Raw genomic sequence first — 21,128 nt, 5'->3', positions numbered from 1 at the left:
ACTCGTGTCCTTAAAAGAAAAGGAAGATTTACCTTCCCACCAACAGTGCAAGAGGGTTCCCTTTTCCCTACACCCTCTCCAGAATTAACTATTTTGGGATTTTTTGATGATGGCCATTCTGATTTTTCCAGTAGTCATGTATGGATGTGAGAGTTGGACCATAAAGAAAGCTGAGTGATGAAGAATTCATGCTTCTGAACTGTGGTGTTAGAGAAGACTCTTGAGAGTCCCTTACAGCAAGAAGATCAAACCAGTCCATCCTAAAGGAAATCAGTCCTGAATATTCATTGGAAGGACTGATGCTGAAGCTGAAGCTCTAATACTTTGGCCACCTGATGCAAAGAACTGACTCACTGGAAAAGATCCTGATGCTGGGAAAGACTGAAGACAGGAGGAGAAGGGGACGACAGAGGATGAGATGATTGGATGGCATCACCGACTCGATGGACATGAGTTTGAGCAAGCTCTGGGAGCTGGTGATGGACAGGGAAGCCTGGCATGTTGCAGTCCATGGGGGTCACAAAGAGCTGGATGTGACTGAGCCACTGAACTGATTCTGACTGGTGTGAGGTGATATTGTAATTTTGATTTGTATTTCTCTAATAAAGACCGATGTTGAGCCTCTTTTCATGTATTTATTAGCCATCTGTATGTCTTCTTTGGAGAAACATCTGTTTAGGTCTTCTGCACACTTTTTCATTGGGTTGTTTTTCTGTTATTGAGTTGCATAAGCTGCTTGCGTATTTTCTATGTAAGACAGGTTGGAGATCCCTTAAAAGCTAGGAAAAAAAACTACCATATGACCCAGCAATCCCAATATTGGGCATATACCCTAAGAAAGCCATAACTAAGACATAGGCGCCACAATGTTCGATGCAGCACTATTTACAATAACAAGGCAAAGAAGCAACCTAGATGTCCCTCAACAGATGAATGGATAAAAAAGTTGTGTATACACTGGAGTATTAGTCATAAAATGGAACACATTTGAGTCAGGGCTAATGAAGTGGATGAACACAGAGTCTATTATACAAAGTGAAGTGAGTCAGAAAGAGGAAAAAATACTGTATTTTAATCCATATATATGGAATTTAGGAAGATGGTACTGATTAACCTATTTGCAGGGTAGCAACGGAGACGAAGACATAGAGAACAGAAATTATGGACACAGTGGGGGAAGTGTAGGAAGGAGAGGGTGGGATGAATGGACAGAGTAGCATGGAAACATATACACTAACATAGGTAAAATAGACAGCCAGTGGAAATTTGCTGTATGACTCAGGGAACTCATACCAGGGCTCCATGGCAACCAAGAGGGGTGGAATGAGATGGGAGACAGGAGGCTCAAGAGGGAGGGGACATATGTGTACCCATGGCTGATCCATGTTGATGTATGGCAGAAACCAACACTATCTTGTTAATCATCCTTTAATTAAAAATAAAAAAATTAATGATTAAAAAAAAAAAAGAAAAGAAACATTAGCGATCTCTGTCTCCATATGCGCACAAAGGAAAGAGCATGTGAGGCCACAGTGAAAAGGTGGCCATCCATGAGCTAAGGGAGCGAGGCCTCACCAGAAATCAGCTCTGACAACACCTTGATCTTGGACTTCCAGCCTCCAGAACCACAAGAAAAGAGTAAAGTTCCGTTGTTCAAACTGCTTCATCTATGGTGTTGTGTTATGGCAGCCCTGACAGACTAATATATCATCCTTCTTTAACTTAAGTTTTAATTTCTTCTTCAGAGTCTCCAAATTTTCTACACCATGTGACCTTGTATCCCACCACAACATCAAGCAAAATATAGCAAACAAGAGAAATGAATCGTTTTCCTTTTTTCCTTCTATGTTCCAATATTTCCAAATGTGAACACTGAAGAATACTGAATGCCAATGGAGAAAACACTTTAAATAACTGCTTAGGTTGTCATTAATTAGAAAGCAAGAGCTATATTAGGAGGATACTAAACTACTTTGCTGCTACTGCTGCTGAGTCGCTTCAGTCGTGTCCGACTCTGTGCGACCCCATAGACGGCAGCCCACCAGGCTCCCCGTCCCTGGGATTCCCCAGGCAAGAACACTGGAGTGGGTTGTCATTTCCTTCTCTAATGCGTGAAAGTGAAAAGGAAAAATGAAGTCACTCAGTCGTGTCCAACTCTTCGCGATCCCATGGATTGCAGCCTACCAGGCTCCTCCACTCATGGGATTTTCCAGGCAAGAGTACTGGAGTGGGGTGCTGGTGGGAATTAATCAGGATAGCTTCACTGATGGCTCAGTTGGTAAAGAGTCCACCCACAATGCAGGAGACCCAGGTTCAATCCATGGGTGGGAAGATCCCCTGGAGAAGGAAATGGCAACCCACTCCAGTATACTTGCCTGGAAAATCCCATGGACAGAAAAGCCTGGCAGGCTACAGTCCTTGGGATCGCAAAGAGTCTAACACAACCTAGCAACTAAACCACCAATCAGGATAAGCAAGGGATGCAACCCAACCCAGAAATGACAGATGGGGGTAACTGAGAAACGTGTGCAAGATTTGAAAGTTATCATTTACAATATGTTTCATTTTGCCTTCTGCCTTCCTGCGGGATCAAATAGAAAATCTCTCAAAAGTTCTTGATATTTTTGTTCCCACTGGTTCTTTAAAACTCTGTACTGGAACTAGAAACACTGCTTCCTTGAGCTTCTAAACTGAGGAGGACCCATATGGCTATACTTGGAAAGTTAAGGGTCAAGACTGACTCAGGATTAAGTAAAGAAACAGGTCAGTTTGAAAAAGTTCTGGACTTCTCTGGTGGTCCAGTGGTTAAGACTCTGTGCTTCTAATACAGGGGACACAGGTTCGATCCCTGGTCTGGGAGGTTCTGCATGCTGTGTGGTACAGCCAAAAATAAAGAAAAAAGAAAAGGTTCACCAAAGCCCAGAAGTGAAAAACCAGAAAAACGGCCCTTCATCTACCTCCTCACCTCCCCACTACCACCCCATCTCCTGCTAATGCTGCTCCCAAATCAGCCTCTGGCCTGGGAGCTCAAGTTCTCATGGAAGGGGCTGAGGGAGGGTATTAAGAAGGCCCCATATGGAGAGAGATTTTTGCCTTAGGCAAAATGTCCTCCCTTCTTACCACTCACCCTAATGCCTGTCCTCTCCTATACTCACACATGACTTAAAGAGTCTCAGAAGAAAGCTCTGGAGTGTGGCAATCAAAAAAGAGAAGAGAAAGAAAGGCGGCAGAGCTTATCCAAGGAATTTTTCTAAAAGTACCAACTAGACATTTAGATTTTTATTTTCTTCTATATCATTTCAACCCTAAACATTTTTAAGCTAAAACATCTTCAGGCATTAAAATACCATTTCAGGAAATCATTTGTCTGAGATTAAAAATGAAGTGAAGTGTTCGTCGCTCAGTCATGTTGGACTCTTGGCAACCCCACGGACTGTAGCTGGCCAGGCTCCTCTGTCCATGGAATTTTCTAGGCAAGAATACTGGAGTAGGCAACCATTCCCTTCTCCAGGGGTCTTCCCAACCCAGGGATGGAACCCCGGGTTTCCTGGCAGATTTCAGGCAGATTCTTTTACCATCTGGGCCACCAGGGAACAATACATGATACTAAATTTAATATTTTGAGGGCAGGGTTATAGAAAATTATGCAAACAGCTTATTTTTATTTATTACAGTGAATATCAATATATCATTTAAAGTTTCCACAGCTTCTGTTGTTCTTAGTTTCTGTATCTTTGCCTTTTTCAAATCTAAAATAAGTTTCTGATGCTATATGGTTTTCTATATTATCATCTGTAAACTTTGAGGCATTATTAAAATTCAGTAGTTAACAGAACTATTTAATCTGGAAATATGTATTAGCCGAAGACACCATTAGATTTATTCTCATATATAGGGATCAGGGAAACAAAGGAAAGAAATCCAATTATTTAAAACAGTAATCCCTTAACACTGGGATTTTGTTTTAATTATGAAGAGTGTGTCTTACTAAAAACAAAACAAAGCCTGTCCTTTATGGGAGAAGCCCCATGTTTCTCTAGTGAACATTCATGCACGCAAGATTTCCTATAGAAGGCTTCAACAAATTAATTTTGCTATTCTTCAATTTCCCATGACATAATTGACTTCTTAAAAAGAGCATCAAGTAAACAATTATGAGCCCACCTGTTCATGATATCACACCAGGCACCATACAAAGTTAATGAAAATAGATTTCGTTTCCTGCTCCACTCCACCAAGACAGTACAGGCACAATTTTCTGTACTAAAAACTAACAACAAAAAGGATAGGCAGTGATAAGTACTAAAATGACAATTGCTATGTAGTCTTTGTCCTTTAAACAGGACTCCCGACATACCCAGTACCTGAAAACTCTTTTCATGAATATCTTCCCCCATCCCTATGGCTCCTCAGTGCCTTGCACAGGGTAGAGGGGTAGAAGGGTAGGAAGCCCTGACTGAAAGTAAATGGGCAGCTCCCCAAGAGGCAAGAAAAGTCACGGGCCTTCCCTTAGGTGGTCCTACTCCCATCACACACAGAAGAAAACTAAACCACCATTCGAGGAAATTACACTCCTCGTTGGGTCCAGCCCACAATCCCACTTAAATGGTTCAGTGTTGAGCCCAGAAGGCTGAGGGAAATCTTTCTTTCTCAAGGGACATGGAGGCTCCTAGCTCTCCTATTTCAGACCTAAGAGAAAGCTGTTTAGGCACTCAGTACAACCTCATTCAGGTTTCATCACTGCAACTAAAGCTTGCAGTCGTCCTGTCGCCCCTCCCAGAACTGAGTTTTGGCATGGAAGGCACACAGACAGCTTCAAGGCCAAAGCTGAATCCCAGCAGGTCGAGCACCAAAGGCACCTGGCAAGGGCCTCAGCTCAGTTTCAGCCAAGAGCTGACAAGCAGGGGACAGAAGGTTATCCGATGATGTAAGTCACCCAAGGGATAAGGAGAGAACTGAAGAGCGGCAAGGGCTGCTGAATGAGCACGGAGATATAAATGATGACGTGTTTAGAGTCTAAAGGAGTCCAGCAGCTGATGCACAGAAAGCAGACAAGTAGAAAATAAAATAAGCTTGTGCTACTATCTTGACATAAGCGAGATTAAGGACTAAACCTCATGTATATTTATGTTATTAGGTTTAGAGTTGGGGTCAAATATGTAGGTAATACAACATATTATAGATTATGTCCTCTAACACAATAGAGTTGGGAAAATCTATATACTTTCCACTGGGAAACATGGAAAAATATTGCTATTCAAAGACAATTTTGTTTTTCATTTTGTTGTGTTCCAAGTTTATCATAAATACATGATCATATTGCTTTCTTTGAATAAGCTGTCTTGAGAAAGACACTTGAGAAAACCGAGAAGAAAGCAGGAAAGAAAATGCCAGACAATGAGAATCTGTGACCATTGTTTCTTAGTTAAGGTCATATCAAGGCGAGTAGAAGAAAGGGTCCCACCTGTAACAGAATCGATGGCTTAGGTTCTCTGAAGTTTTGCAGTCTCCTAGAGGAAAGATTTCACAACCATGTCGAATCTTCATTTCCTTTGCCTTTGTCTGCCCTTACACATTCATTGAAAATTAGCAATTAGCAAAGGATATGAATTGACCAATGATACACCACAACTACTACACACTTTTGTAAACTTAGAAGATGTATTTCAGAACCATTAGAAAGCGATCTGGGACCTCACATTTTGGATGCTAAAAGACCCACTAAAAGGGCACGTCTTTAAAGTATCAATGACACAATCATGAACAGAGAGTTTTAAAATAATGTACACAGGCAGTTCAATTTATTTCTGAATTATGTCATAAAGCTGAGTCCAAATGTTTTTTAATTAACATCACCAGAAAGTGAGCCTACTCTAATGAAATACTGGAGATTTCACGTTAGAAAGTGACTGATGGGTCAACTTCTGAAAAAGAAACAGTAGATACCACCACAAAACTAGCAGATGTTTCTTGGGGTCATTTGTACAAAAACATAAGCATATGTTAAAGAAATCTGACACTATCATGGAATCAGTTGGTGTCTACAATAATAGCAGCTCCTTATGGCAATATGGTAATATCCGTATCAAATGCACAACACATTATGTTGCAACAGTATGTGCAGACAAAAGAGCATCAGTGGCAGCAATAATGACCAGTCTTTTCATTAAGGTGAAAAAATAAAATTAGAAGCTTACATCCAGGGCATAATATCGTTTAACAGTAAATTGAACATATACACATTATCTTGAATTTTCAGAGTTTCCATTTAACTGATTTTGTTGAGATTCACATAAAGACAGAATATTAACCAAAGAAGACGAAAGTCTTTATACAAGTCTCTGACATGAGTTTTCTTCAGTTTACCCTAGAATAATGAAGATAGTTACTTTAGAAGCTAATAGTAATACTTGCTTAGTACCCCATGGACAGAGGAGCCTGGCATGAATCCCAGGGATCACAAAGAATCAGACAGGACTGAAGTGATTTAGACCACATGCACAGGTTCCCCCAGAAGATGTTTCCATGACATGAAATTCATTAAAAGAGTAGGTTTGTCAAGACATTTTTTCCCCCAAATATGAAAAATGCTAATTCAAAGAAATGAAAATAGTGATTTTTGAGAAGAATATATTTCTACTTTTAAAATAAGAACATATTATAAATCACATTTCATGACAAAAATGTATCCACATTATTTAAAGTATTTGGTGTGTGTGTGTGTGTGCACGTTAGCCACTCAGTTATGTCCGACTCTTTGCAACCCCATGGACTGTAGCCTGCCAGGCACCTCTGTCAGTGGAATTTTCCAGGCAAGAATACTGGAGTGGACTGCCATTCCCTTCTCCAGGGGGTCTTTCCAATCCAGGGATCAAACCCAGGTCTCCTGCATTGCAGGTAGATTCTTTACCTTTTGAGCCACTTGGGAAACCCTAAAGTATTTAAATATTACTAAAATAAATGGGCTATGAATGGGATTTCAAAAAGGCATTATAGTCACCAAGATTTTAACTGTAACAAGTTTTCATCTGTATAATGAAAACCAGAACAAAACATATACTACCTTGCCTTTACACTTTCAATACATAAAAACACGCCTAAAATATAAGGAAACCAATACACACTAACAGTTGTTCAATTTTATTGATCTTATTCTTCCTGCACAGATGGGCACTAGAAACTACTTTGAATTATGTGCCTGGAACATTTACCAAGCTTAGAAGTTTAATTTGGAACAAATATTATTTGTATTAAACAAAAGATTTCATGATATAAATGGATGTTTTTAGTTTAAAATGATAAACAGTTTTTATACATATAAAAATTGACAATATTATTTCACTGATTTTTTTAATATTTCAATAATACCAAACATTACAGTTGTACAAAGATCATAACTTTATTTACCAATATTTAATGAAAAATGTTTTCTGAAAATAGCTTTCAACTATTTTTTTCCAAGTAGCCCCAACCTAATAAGAAATGGCACAGAAGAAGAGAGCCCGAGGCTCATGGAAAACACAGATCTTAAACTAACTAGAGTTCAATCTATAATCCTTCAGGAGCAATTTCTCCAGTGTATGTCTTTGTTCAAGCTTTCTGTTTCCCTTCTGTTTGGACATTTTGCTAGTCCCTAGCATATCTGATGCTTGGTAGAATACATTTCGAGTGGCATAATTCTTAGACCAGCAAAACAAAAAAGCAATTTTAGCTGTGTCCAAGATGCATTCCACTGTCCAAGCTAAAAATCTCAGCATCACCCCTGTGCCTTCCTTTCCCCTCAAACCCCACATCCTCTACATTCGATCTTTGCCGATATCCCTTTGCACTTGACCTTACCTCTCCATCCTCCCTGCCACATACACACCTCCTCCTGGATCTGCTGGTGGACTGGCCACTGAAATGGGCTCCTCAGTCTAACCTACCCCCATTTATAATCCAGCCTACCCCTATGGCTGTCTTCCTAAAACCCGATTTCACCTACTTTAAAAAACAAAAACTTGAAATCCTCTGACACTTTGTCTTTGCCGCCCCTTACTCAACCTTCAGGGTAAGACACCAGTTTCCTGGCATGATACTCAAGGTGCTATGCAAACTACGGACTTACACAAAGCTCTCTCCCTACAGGCTGTGGCTTTATTTTCCATGGAGGTCAAAGCATTCTTGCCAAATTTTTCCAAAATGTTATTTTCCTATGATGGTTTGCTTATGATTTTGTATTGCCAACTCCTAGCCATGTTTAAAGGTCTTTACGCCTCTCTGCAACTTTCCCCTACGTCCTCCTCCGCCACTCAAACGAAATGATTTTCCCCTTTCGCTACACTTCCGTGGTTCTTTATAATTCCCTGTAAGTAATACTTCAAGTGCACTAAAACAGATCACCCAGTTATTTTGCTGATAAGCCTCCTTGCAGATTGTGAATACTTTAAAGCAAAAATTGTGACAAATTGATTGTAGCATTCCTTATACCTATCAGACACCTAGCACATGATTGTTGCTCCCCAATATTAGGAGAAATAAGCTAAAAACATGAATGATTTATGAGAAAAATAAAAATTAAAAGTATGATGAGATACCATTTCTTATCTCTGTTTTTTTAAAACAATGTCTGACAATATATCTTTTGAAGAAATGACACAGAAACAGGTGCCCTCCTACGATGATGATAGAAAAGCAAAATAACACAATCTTTCTCAAGGGACTTGGAAATATTTGGCAAAATTATGTAGGCAGGAAGTAGACGGGAAACCTCTGTACGTTTCACTAATTTTGCTGTGAAATGAAAACTGCTCTAAAAAGTCAGGTTATTTAAAAAAAAAAAAAAATAGACTTCTCAGGTGGCTCTAGTGGTAAAGAACCAACTTGCCAATGCAGGAGACATAAGAAACCCATGGGTTCAATCCCTGGGTGAGGATGATCCCCTGGAGGAGGGCATGGCAACCCACTCCAGTATTCCTGCCTGGAGGATCCCGTGGACAGAGGAACCTGGAGTCCATAGCATCACAAAGAGTTGGACATGACTGAATCGACTTAACATACATTAAAAAATTATATAAGGTATTTATTGAGTCAACAGTCCCACTTGTAGGAATCTATTCCAAAAATACACTTTAAACAAAGATATGATAAGTTTTTAATTACACCACTATTCACAATAGCAAAAATGACTGGAAACCACCCATGTCCTTCAACAGAGAGAAGGTTTAGTAAACTAAAGCACACAACAGATTATTGTGCAGATACAAAAGGAAATGAGGACCCTCACTACATACCTCTACCAAGTGATACATCGGGAATACTGTTAATTCAAAAAGAAATCAAAGTGGAAAAAAGCATATATGGTACACTCCCATGCACTTAAGAAGATGGGTAGGGTGAGGTAAGTAAAAGAATATATGTATATGTTTGCTTATCTAGGAATAAACCAAAAAATTTAAAAGGTTTACCAATAATAGGAAGGAAGGAAAAGGGTAGAAGGGACACAGACAAAAATTGTGCTTCCTAGAGTATAGCTTGCTTAGTGGATTTGATTTTGGAACCATGTAAGTATTTTACATAATTACAAAATAGGATTAAAAAGAGCAATGCCCAAAAATAAAAGCAAAAATGAAACAAATAATTCTGCATATTGAGTTGGAAGTATAACATCACAGATAGGACTGATTCCAACTGTCTTTAGAACACAGTCATTTGGGGATTTCCCTCGTGGTCCAGTAGTTAAAAATCTGCCTGCCAATGGGGACACAGGTTCAATCCCTGGTCTAGGAAAATCCCACATATCATGAGGCAACGACTGAAGCCCATGTGCCCTAACGCCCATGCTCTACAACAAGAGAAACCACTTCAATGAGAAGCTCGCACATCGCAATTAGAGAGTAGCCCCCATTCACTGCAACAACAGAAAATCTGCATGCAGCAACAAAGACCCAGCACAGCCAAAAATAAATAAGATTATAAAATATACAGCCATTAAAAAAAAATAATAATAATCTGACTACACACAGCACATACTCTGGGCTTCCCTGGTACTTCAGCTGGTAAAGAATCTGCCTACAATGCATGACACCCTGGTTCAATTCCTGGATCAGGAAGCTCCCCTGGAGAAGGGATAGGCTACCTGCTCCAGTATTCTTGGGCTTCCCTGGTGGCTCAGATGGTAAAGAATTCATCTGCAATGTGGGAGGCCTGGGTTCAATCCCCAGGTTAGGCAGATCCCCTGGAGGAGGACATGGCAACCCATTCCAGTATTCTTGCCTGGAGAATCTCCATGGACAGTGGTACCTCGTGGGCTACAGTCCATGAGGTCGCAAAGAGTCGGACACCACTGAGCGACTAAGTACAGCACGTACTCTAAGTGCTATGTCCCTAAAAGCAACAAAAATAAAATTATTACAGAATGATCTTAAATGGCTGGCTCTCATTAATTACATTGTTGACAGTAGCACTGGTGTTATTATTCTGTGATCTACATTTATTGCAAAGCAGTAACGATATTATTGCAGTTGGAACACAGAATTTTAAGGGTAGGAACAAAGAGAGAAATAAAAACTTTTAATCTTGAACTTTTACTGGAGATACCAGCATAATTCCATAGTGCATCTATTCTTTAGGGGAAAAAAAAAATCATGCTTCCTAGCTCTGCTTTCAGAAAAACCTAGGAAATAGGACTATATAAAGAACGAACTAGCAATGAGCACACCTGGGGCTCAAATTGTGATCTCTAAATACCATAACTCAGTTTAAGAAATCAGGCATCCTTGATGATAGGCATGAAACGTTCAAAACGGGCCTAGAATATATTGCCATTTCAGAAAGCAAGGGAGTGAACAGAGACATCTAAGAAAATGTCAAAAGGCCTCAGAAATCAGTGCAAAGTGGTTCCCATTGGTCCAAAAATACAGAATCGGGGCAATTTGAGCATTAGTAAGAAGCGTCACTGCTATGAATTGAAATATATTTAAATAACTGAGTTCATAATGATAATAATAAACCTAACTGGTCACAGTGGCTGCTGTGATTTTCCCTTTAAGAAAAAACTTGCTTCTCTGCTGCAATGAATGAAGTTAGGCAACAACCTCCAGCTACTGGTACCTTTCAGTTCAGTTCAGCGGCTCAGTCATGTCCAATTCTTTGCGACCCCATGAATCGCAGCACGCCAGGCCTCCCTGTCCATCACCAACTCCCAGAATTTACTCAGACTCACGTCCATCGAGTCAGTGATGCCATCCAGCCATCTCAGCCTCTGTCGTCCCCTTCTCCTCCTGCCCCCAATCCCTCCCAGCATCAGAGTCTTTTTCAATGAGTCAGCTCTTCGCATGAGGTGGCCAAAGTACTGGAGTTTCAGCTTCAGCATCATTCCTTCCAAAGAAATCCCAGGGCTGATCTCCTTCAGAATGGACTGGTTGGATCTCCTTGCAGTCCAAGGGACTCTCAAGAGTCTTCTCCAATACCACAGTTCAAAAGCATCAATTCTTCAGTGCTCAGCCTTCTCCACAGTCCAACTCTCACATCCATACATGACCACAGGAAAAACCATAGCCTTGACTAGACAAACCTTTGTTGGCAAAGTAATGTCTCTGCTTTTGAATATGCTATCTAGGTTGATCATAACTTTCCTTCCAAGGAGTAAGCGTCTTTTAATTTCATGGCTGCAGTCACCATCTGTAGTGATTTTGGAGCCCAGAAAAATAAAGTCTGACACTGTTTCCCCATCTATTTCCCATGAAGTGATGGGACCAGATGCCACGATCTTCGATTTCTGAATGTTGAGCTTTAAGCCAACTTTTTCACTCTCCTCTTTCACTTTCCTCAAGAGGCTTTGTAGTTCCTCTTCACTTTCTGCCATCAGGGTGGTGTCATCTGCATATCTGAGGTTATTGAGATTGGTACCTTTAGGACCCACCTTAACTTCACTCTTCTCAGGCAGCCCCCAGCCTGTGACTGAACACACAGATTCGGCCACTTCCACCTAAGGCAGGTATGGAACAACTGATTGGTTCAAGATTGAGAAGGGGCACAATAGGACGGTCTGCTGTCATCCTGTTTGTTTAACCTACACACTGAGCACATCATGAGAAATGCCAGGCTGAATAAAGTTAGAAGCTGGAGTCAAGACAGAAGGGAGAAACATCAACAACCCCAGATATGCAGATGTTACCACCTAATGGCAGAAAGCGCAGAGGAATGAAAGGGCCTCTTGATGAGGAGGAGAGTGAAGGAGCCGACTTAAAACTATTAAAAAAAAAACTAAGATCATGGCATCCGGCCCCATTAGTGCATGGCAAATAGAGCGGGGGAAGGTGGAAGTAGTGTCAGATTTCCTCTTCTTGCACTCTAAAATCACTGTGGATGGTGACTGCAGCTGTGAAATAGAAGACATTTGCTTCTTGGCAGGAAAGTTATGACAAACCTAAACCGTCGAGGCTATGGTCTTCTCAGTGGTCACGTATGGTTGTGAGAGCTGGACTGTAAAGAAGGCAGAGCGCCAAAGAATTGATGCCTTCAAACTGTGGCGCTGGAGAAGACTCCTGAGAGTCCCTTGGACAGCAAGATCAAACCAGTCAATCTTTACGGAGATCAACCCTGAATATTCACTGGAAGGACTGATGCGGAAGCTGAAGCTTCAGTATTTTGGTCATCTGAGGCTAACAGTTGACTCACTGGAAAAGTCTATGATGCTGGGAAAGATTGAAGGCAGGAAGAGAAGGAGGCATCAGAAGATGAGATGGCTAGAAGACATCACCAATGCAATGGACACGAACTTGGGCAAACTTTGGGAGATGGTGAGGAACAGGGAGGCCTGGAGAGCTGCAGTCCATGAGGTCACAGTGAGTGAGGCAGGATTGGGCAACTGAATCCCAGCACCACCTAAAGCAGGACTCCTAAGGAGCAGTCTTTTCAGATAAGCACCATAGGCTGAGGTTGTCCCCGCCCCTGCCTGCTTCAGCCCTCTTTACAGGAGTCAAACTAGTATCACAGCCTGGAGGTTATCCCTCCCAACACGCTTCCTGCCCCTTTTGTTTTTCACAGACAGTTGCCCCTACAATGAAACTTTCATTTTCCTGTGAAAAACTGCAGTCCAGACAACCTAGTTTGCCCAGAAAACACTAGCAAGGAAAACATTTTTAAAGGGAGAGGAATCTGTGGAATCAAAGATATAAAGACACAGCAACCAACTGCAACATGGATCTTATTTAAATGTTGATTTAGATTTAGAAAAGGGAAAGAGAAACAATAGAAGACAATGAACACTACCTGTATATTTAAGGACACAGGATTATTTTATATTGGAATAGTGACTATACTGTGTATTATATTGTGTTCTATGCTTTTTTAATCCTAATCTTCTAGAGATACATGTAAGATATCTATAGAAGCAATTCTATGATATCTAGGAATTGCTCCCAACTATTCCAAACAAAGGAGGGAAGTGGTTAGGGCATGAATGGAACAAGACTGACCTTGAAAACCATTCAAACTCAAGAACATGTCACATTGAGCCTCGTCCTCACTGGATTGAACATGAAGGCTTATTATATTATTCTTTCTACATCTGGCTATGTTTGATGTTTCCTATAATAAAAATATTGGGCTTTAAAAACTTTCATTTGGTCATTTACTCAGGAATTATAAGTGAAAGCAATGGAATATGCTCTCTACGGTGGAACTGTCATGAAGGCCTGAAAAAATCAGATACTCTTGTCGTAGTAAGGCTTGTTATTTTGGTTTGAACCATGATGCTACCCACTTACTCTGACATAACATAGACTCTTGAAGGTGTTAGGAAGAACTCTTTCCTACTGAACTGAGGGAGCAGCATAACCTCCTGGGTACAGTGTGGACTCTGGAGTCAGGCTGCCTGGCCTGGCATCCCAGCAACTCCATCACCAGCATGTCCTTGGGCAAGAAAGGTCATCTCTGGGTCCCAGAAATAAAAATCCTATCTGAACTACGCAGTCTTGTTGGGAAGATTAAACAAGACAATATACTTCATACAGGACTAAACGTTCACTATTTTCAGCAGTAAAGAGTCCTCCTGCAATGCAGGAGATGTGGGTTTGAACCCTTGGTCGGGAAGATCCCCTGGAGGAGGAAACGGCTACCCATTCCAGTATTCTTGCCTGGAGAAACCCATGGACAGAGAAGCCTGGCAAGCTACAGTCCATAGGTCAGAAAGAGCCAGACACGACCGAGCAGGCATGCATTTTCAATCAAACACTGGACGTGGATCCAGGGCAACAGTGGTAGTTTCCAGAACACTGTTCCTGATGAAAATCTTGGAATGTATATATAGGAACTCCCTAATGTCAGCTGGTACATTATTTAAGACTTACCTGTAGGCTTAGCGTAAGTCCATAGCACTATGTCAGCTGTTTTTAATATATCCATACCTGTCCACCTGTTTGCCTGCCTCCCTGTCTCTGGATTCTGTTACCCATTACCCTGAGGGTCTTCAACTTCTGGTTTACAGGCTAAAAGTCAGCAGAAGGTTTAATTTCCCTCAAACGTCACTTCCCTCCCTCCTTTCCCTCTTATCTCAATACATACTGACTTTGGAAAACATAAGAGCATATAAACAGCCATGGCTACCAAGAGTGCCTTCCCTTTGCTCACTACATACATGACCAGAACTCACTTGCCCAGCACACACTACCCCACCACGGGCACAGTACTTTCAAAATTCAGCAGGAATACAGTCACATGGAAAGCATTGGCGAGGACTATGTTGAGGACTTTGATGATGCTTATAGACTTGTCAATATTTGAAATGTAATCAAATAACCTAGTCAAGTAATGAACCAGGCAGGATTAGGGATAAGACTCAAAATGAGTATTCTAGTATTTAGATCACAGTGAATTACGTCTTCTACATCCCTGGCCCTTTGAACAAAGATGGTTCACCTTCCCAAATTACAGAGACCACAGAAATGCCCAGTCTAGGCAATAGCATCTTCCTGTGTACCCAAGCTACCCATCGATCCCGATTATTTACTGCCATGGCTCTTTGATTCTTTAGCTCCATCAGGTTCATGCTCCTGCAATTCACTGTAGGTCTTCCCACTCCAGCAGATCCCACATGAATCAGCCTCTCTGGTTTACCAACCTTGATCCAGTCCATCCCCATATTGAGTTTGTACATCCCTTGCCTTCAATGCAAGTACCACTTCTAGGAGCATATTTCTGTGTCAGTGGTGACCCTACATACCCCCTCACGGAGGAGGAGTGAGAGGAAGGGGACACAAAAGTAGAGAAGTTTCTTTTAAGTGCTTGTCTTCATATGGTGCCACATGGCTGTGGTGTATTTAGGAACACCACCAGGATGCAGACTTTCATGGGGTCAGTGTACACAGGCGAGGACAGCTGTTTCAAACCCACAATCATTATAGTAAGAAACCAATCAATTTAAGTAAGTCATGACATGAGCAATAAAACAATGGTTTTTTACAGACAAAATGTTATCAGCCAATTAATTCATAATAACAAATAAAAGCATGTTTTGGGGGTCACAAAATATGTTAAAAGGTTCTGCCACTTGGGAATCTCTGGACTCAGAGATCTATCTTTAAACCAGCAGCTCAGATTGGATGGTAATTCAGTCCTATGTTGAGATTAACTATTGGAAAACTATACCTTACTATAGAAATAAAGATGAAAACCCATGCCTGGGAATCAAAGTAATAAACATTTTCAACTCTTCGTATGTCTGTGTATTAGAGCTGTGTTTTAAAATCTGATCACCACTAGCTGCATGTGGCTATTAAATTTATTAAAATTAAATAAAATTTAAAATTCAGTTCCTCACAGTAGCCATGTTTTGAGTGCTCAGCAGTCACAGGGGGCTGGTGGTGAGCATATTGGACAGTGTAGATACAGAGCATTCGATCGGCACAGAAATTTTAACAGAACAGCCATACTTAGAGATTCATTCTATATTTTGTTTTTCTGTGTGGACTAATGTACATTAAGAAAAAGCTAAGTATTTTTACAACATGTGCTTTATACAGTATTTACACAATAGGTTAACAGGACTGTCAAAGTATTTAAAAACTTTATAAACATCATATGCAGTTCCTTGCTAAGCTTGATTTTTCACACCGATCTTTTAAAAAGTCCTTCAATTTTGACATCTTAGGAACACACTAATTTTTTTAAAGAAGACTTTTTTTTCTTCTTCATATGTAGACTGATGAATCAAAGCACTGTGTTTTACTAATTAGTCCTTTAATAATTTACGTGAGTAATGGGTCATTTTGGGGTTTAACCCCTACTTCCATTATTCCTGACCAACGGTTCACCAACAGATGTCTCACTTTGGATGTACACAACAGAGCCCAGGATCCGTTTCACGTACATCTGTTCCCAAACGGCTTAGGCAGATTAATACTTAGAATGGACCCAGCTCTGCTAAGTCCCAGTAATCACTAACTCTTGTTGTTTTAAAATTGATTGGGTTTTTCTCATTTTCACATTTTTCCACATTACCTGTCATCTTGAAAAGTTCCTAACAAACGTTTATGTAAACTTAAAGCATGAGAAAATCATTAGCTCCCTCAAAAAAAGAAACACTTCCAAGATCTTATTATGAAGCCCACCCTTTTCAGATTTTCTGGTTATTTCTCTAATTCAGCTGAGCTCAAGGGCATGGAAGGAATAACCCTTTGAAAAACACAACATGAAATGGTGTAACGTGAGGTAGGAAGTCTAAGAATAACAAGAGAATTGTAAACCATAATTAAGATTTGAAGCCTTCATTGTCTTTTTTAAAATATTTAAAACATAATATTTTCATGATAATCAAGCATATTGTAAGATCCTTGCCCAGGAATTTAGTAAGAGGGTACAGGAAATGAAGTTGAAGAAAGGCTAAGCTAGTCCTTTTGTCCATCATGAAAAATCTGCTTAAGACTAGCCTTGACCCATGATTTTCTATCAGAAAATGGTTTCTTTCTTTCCAAAGACAGAATCTGTGCTGAGGTAACAGTCCACCTCTCCTTATCTGGCCTTGAAGCCAGGGAAGGGGAGCAAGAAACTTGGCCCATATTTTCCACGTAGTTATTTCAATTAGAAATTCATTAGGGCTATGAAGCTTTGTTGTAAAATACAACTTCCACACATGCCAGGAAGTTGATCATTGAAACCTTATTCAGATTTATTACAATGTCCTAACATCAAAAGCCTATAAAAACGGATATTTTCTATAAAATGCAGCTTCAGAGTTGACGATTCTTAGAGATCATATAATGCAAATGCTTCATTTTGCAGATGAATAAACTGTCATTTAAAGGGGTTAAATAACTTGCCTTGAATCAGTTACACCCTTAGGTGCAGACAGGACCTCAGGTCTCTTGGTGCCCACTCCTGAAACCTTTCCTTCACCAGATGGGAAACTGCAGACAGCTGGAGTAGAGAGCCTGTAGAATATCCTGTCGTGTTTTCCATACTTCAAAGTGCTATTCGTTAGTAATGATAAAGGTGCCCAATGTGAGACAGCAGAGAAAGACTTGTGGGCATTTGGCATTCTGGTCATAGAGATCCCTAAATTGATCATTCTGAAGTGTATTTCATATCAGCTTCATATATATGTACTTCATATATATGTATATATATGTGTGTGTATATGTGTGTGTGTATATATATATATATATATATAAAAGAGCTTTATATAGTCTAATCCTGCCAATTGTTAACTCTCCCTAGGAGTCGATTTTCCTTTATGAGAAAACCTCATAACCAAATCTACAGTTCAGTAAGCAGATCCTGCATTGAGGATGCACAAAAATGCGTGTACTTTTCTGCTTCCTTCTAACATTTCAAATAGGAGTTTACCACTTGTTAAGCACATATTGCTAGAAGTTTGTCCCTGATTGAGATCTAGAATCATGCCCACAGGCCATCAGCAATCATTTTGAAAATGCTGAACTCTGAAAACATCTGGTCCAGTCACAAGATAAGCTAAGGACTAAGTGACAAAGCACACATATTGGTCCGCGGCATTTGCCCACGTTCCCTTTCTGAGCTCTCAATTTTTGACACCTTACGCCTGGTCCCAGGCACCATGCTGGGGGCTAACACTGCAGCCTGCTCCGCCTATAGGGTCTTGTGACCCAAACATGCCTGACCTTTCTCATTTGACCCGAAAATCCTCACCTGACCCCTCTTCCATTTCTTCAGGATTTCACACTACCCTAGGGCACAGACAGCTAACTTGGTAATTAACATGAATAAATGCATGATTCCATAAATAAAATGACCATAATTAGAGATTCCGATAAAAAGATCATTGAGGCACCACTGCAAGCAATAATGAAGTTTTCTGAGCAGATGCTGCCCTTTTGTGTATACAGTTTGTATTACAGATGTGACAGCCTGGTCAATCCATGCCCTAGTCATAGATTGCTTTCTTTTCCATCCTACAGCTGAGCATCTGACCACAATGCTCACAGTGGAGAAGTGGGCCCACATTAGCTGAAGAACGTTCTTGTAAAAAGAGTTCTAACGCTTTAACAAAAGGGCTGGGGGATATTGCTACAGGTGATGAAAAGTTATTAAGTAGCAATGTAGTAATCAGATTACAAAGCAATGGGCAAAGCTGAAGTTCATGAGACTAGTTAACAAATTCATTCATGGAACAAATGTTCATATGTCAGGCACTCTTCAAAGTGCTGAGTGTAAACAAAACAGATTTTCTGATCATCCTCCCTCTTCTCCAGGTAGATCCCATCTCTAGGGGCTACACCATCAGCTCCCAGGGTCCTCAGGGATTAGTTTGGTCTGAATTATATAACCAGTTTTCCTGGTTCTGAACTTTGCAAATGGCAAAGAACGGCATATCTCAGCCTCCATAATCTCCAATTCCTATAATGCGTGTGTTAGTCAATCAATCATGTTCAATTCTTTGCAACCCCATGGACTATAGCCCACCAGGCTCCTCTATCCATGGAATTCTCCAGGCAAGAATACTGGAGTGGGTAGCCATTCCCTTCTCCAGGGGATCTTCCTGGCCCAGGGATTGAACCCTGGTCTCCTATATTGCAGGTGGATTCTTTACTGTCTGAACCACCAGAGAAGCCATAATCAATTTCATATTTTCCCATAATAAATCTCAAATAATATAAATATACACACACATTGTATTGTCTGTGTATGTATATAAACACATACACACATATATATATTTTCACAGTTCTCATTCTCTGAAGAATCCTACTACATGTCATTATAAATAAGGCAAAACCCAGAGAATGCAGAACTCTAAGAGTGAACCTTAATGTAAACTATGGGCTCTGGATGATAATGATGTCAATGTAGGGTCATCAGATTTAGCAAAGATACAACCTTGGCGGGAAAAGGTACGACCTTGGTGGGAAATACTTATAATCGGGGAGGCTATGCATTGTGGAGAGCAGAGGATATATACACCTTCTGCTTAATTTTGCCCTGAACCTAAAACTGCTCTAAAAATAAAGTCTATTAAAAAAAAAAAAAAAAAAAACCACTAAGGCACTACGAGTTTTAAAAACTGAATGGTTTTGCAAACATCTCCTATAATAATAATGCCCAGCAGCAATCCAACCCCACCCCCACCCTTTCCTGGAACAGCCAGGCACTGGACAGCAAGGGACATAATCTGCCCCCAATGTCCTCCCACACCACCTCCTTCCAGATATGGCTGTAGTTTTCCTCCATTTCCTCAACCAATTTCACTTGTCTTCCATCACACTCAACTAGGCTAATTCCACGACAGAGAATATTTCTCACGTTTAAACATATCTCTTATTTTACTTTTCCCACTCTTATTTTATTAAGTAAAACAATGGTTTAATAACTAAGCTTTTGGACCTCCAATATTCAGGGGCCCCAAGTGATATTTGCAAACTAGGTGTTAGTTACAAAGAAAAGATGGTGCAGCTAAATGAAGGCAAAGAAAACCAACATGTTTTAGGTCAAAATCAAAGATCAACACTTGCTACCTTTAGAGTTATAACTGTCCGGATGGCTTTTAAACAGCCAGGAATACTAATTCAGCCTACTTTTCCTCCACCAGCTCTCCGTATATAAAAGAGCATTTTACTGCTTCATACATACCACTATTGCAACACAGATTTGAATACCTCATTTCGCAATGTCTCACTTTATTCCTATAGTATTTCAGCTTCATTGTAGATTAAAAAGACCCATGTAGGCCAATTTAAGCTCTAATGGTAAACTTCTATGTCCCCCAAATTCGAACAGACTTAAACAGAATTCTATGCCCATATCCCTAGTTTTTAACTCAAAGATGTAGAAAATACCCCACCTTGCTTTTTCAACACACCTGAAAACATTTTAAATTAAAGTCAAAGGCAGTTTCAGTTAAGTAAGATGATGGCATCTGGTCCCATTACTTCATGGCAAATAGATGGGGAAACAGTGGCAGACTTTCTTTTGGGGGGCTCCAAAATCATTGCAGATGGTGACTGCAGCCATGAAATTAAAAGACACTTGCTCCTTGGAAGAAAAATTATGACCAACCTAGACAGCATATTAAAAAGCAGAGATATTACTTTGCCAACAAAGGTCCAACTAGTCAAAGCTATGGTTTTTCCAGTGGTCATGTATGGATGTGAGAGTTGGACTATAAAGAAAGCTGAGCACCAAAGAACTGATGCTTTTGAACTGTGGTGTTGGAGAAGACTCTTGAGAGTCCCTTTGACTGCAAGGAGATCCAGCCAGTCCATCCTAAAGGAGATCAGTCCTGAACGTTCATTGGAAGGACTAAGGCTGAAGTTGAAACTCCAATCCTTTGGCCACCTGATGCAAAGAACTGACTCACTGGAAATGACCCTGAGGCTGGGAAAGATTGAAGACAGGAGAAGGGGATGACAGAGGATGAGATGGTTGGATGGCCTCACTGACTCAATGGACATGAGTTTGAGTAAACTCTGGGAGTTGGCAATGGACAGGGAGGCCAGCCTGCTGCAGTTCATGGGGTCGCAAGGAGTCGGACACGACTGAGTGACTGAACTGAACTGAGGCGAGCACCTCAAGTGCAGCAGAAACTGCCTATCAGAATGAGCTCTGAGTCCCTGACTGGTCCGTTTTGCTAGGTTTTTGTACGAGAAACTGTAAAATAGTGACGTTTCTCTAGT

General features: G+C 40.5%; 1 protein-coding gene across 2 annotated transcripts in view; it reads right to left on the bottom strand.

Moving 5' to 3' along the window:
- Nucleotides 1-21,128, bottom strand: part of CERKL (ceramide kinase like) — a 141,090-nt gene that overhangs the window by 116,405 nt on the left and 3,557 nt on the right. The gene's annotated exons all lie outside the window — the stretch shown is intronic.

The sequence above is a fragment of the Bos javanicus genome, chromosome 2 (assembly GCF_032452875.1).
Source record: "Bos javanicus breed banteng chromosome 2, ARS-OSU_banteng_1.0, whole genome shotgun sequence".
Classification (NCBI taxonomy): domain Eukaryota; kingdom Metazoa; phylum Chordata; class Mammalia; order Artiodactyla; family Bovidae; genus Bos; species Bos javanicus.
This window is presented reverse-complemented; position numbering and strand designations above follow the sequence as displayed.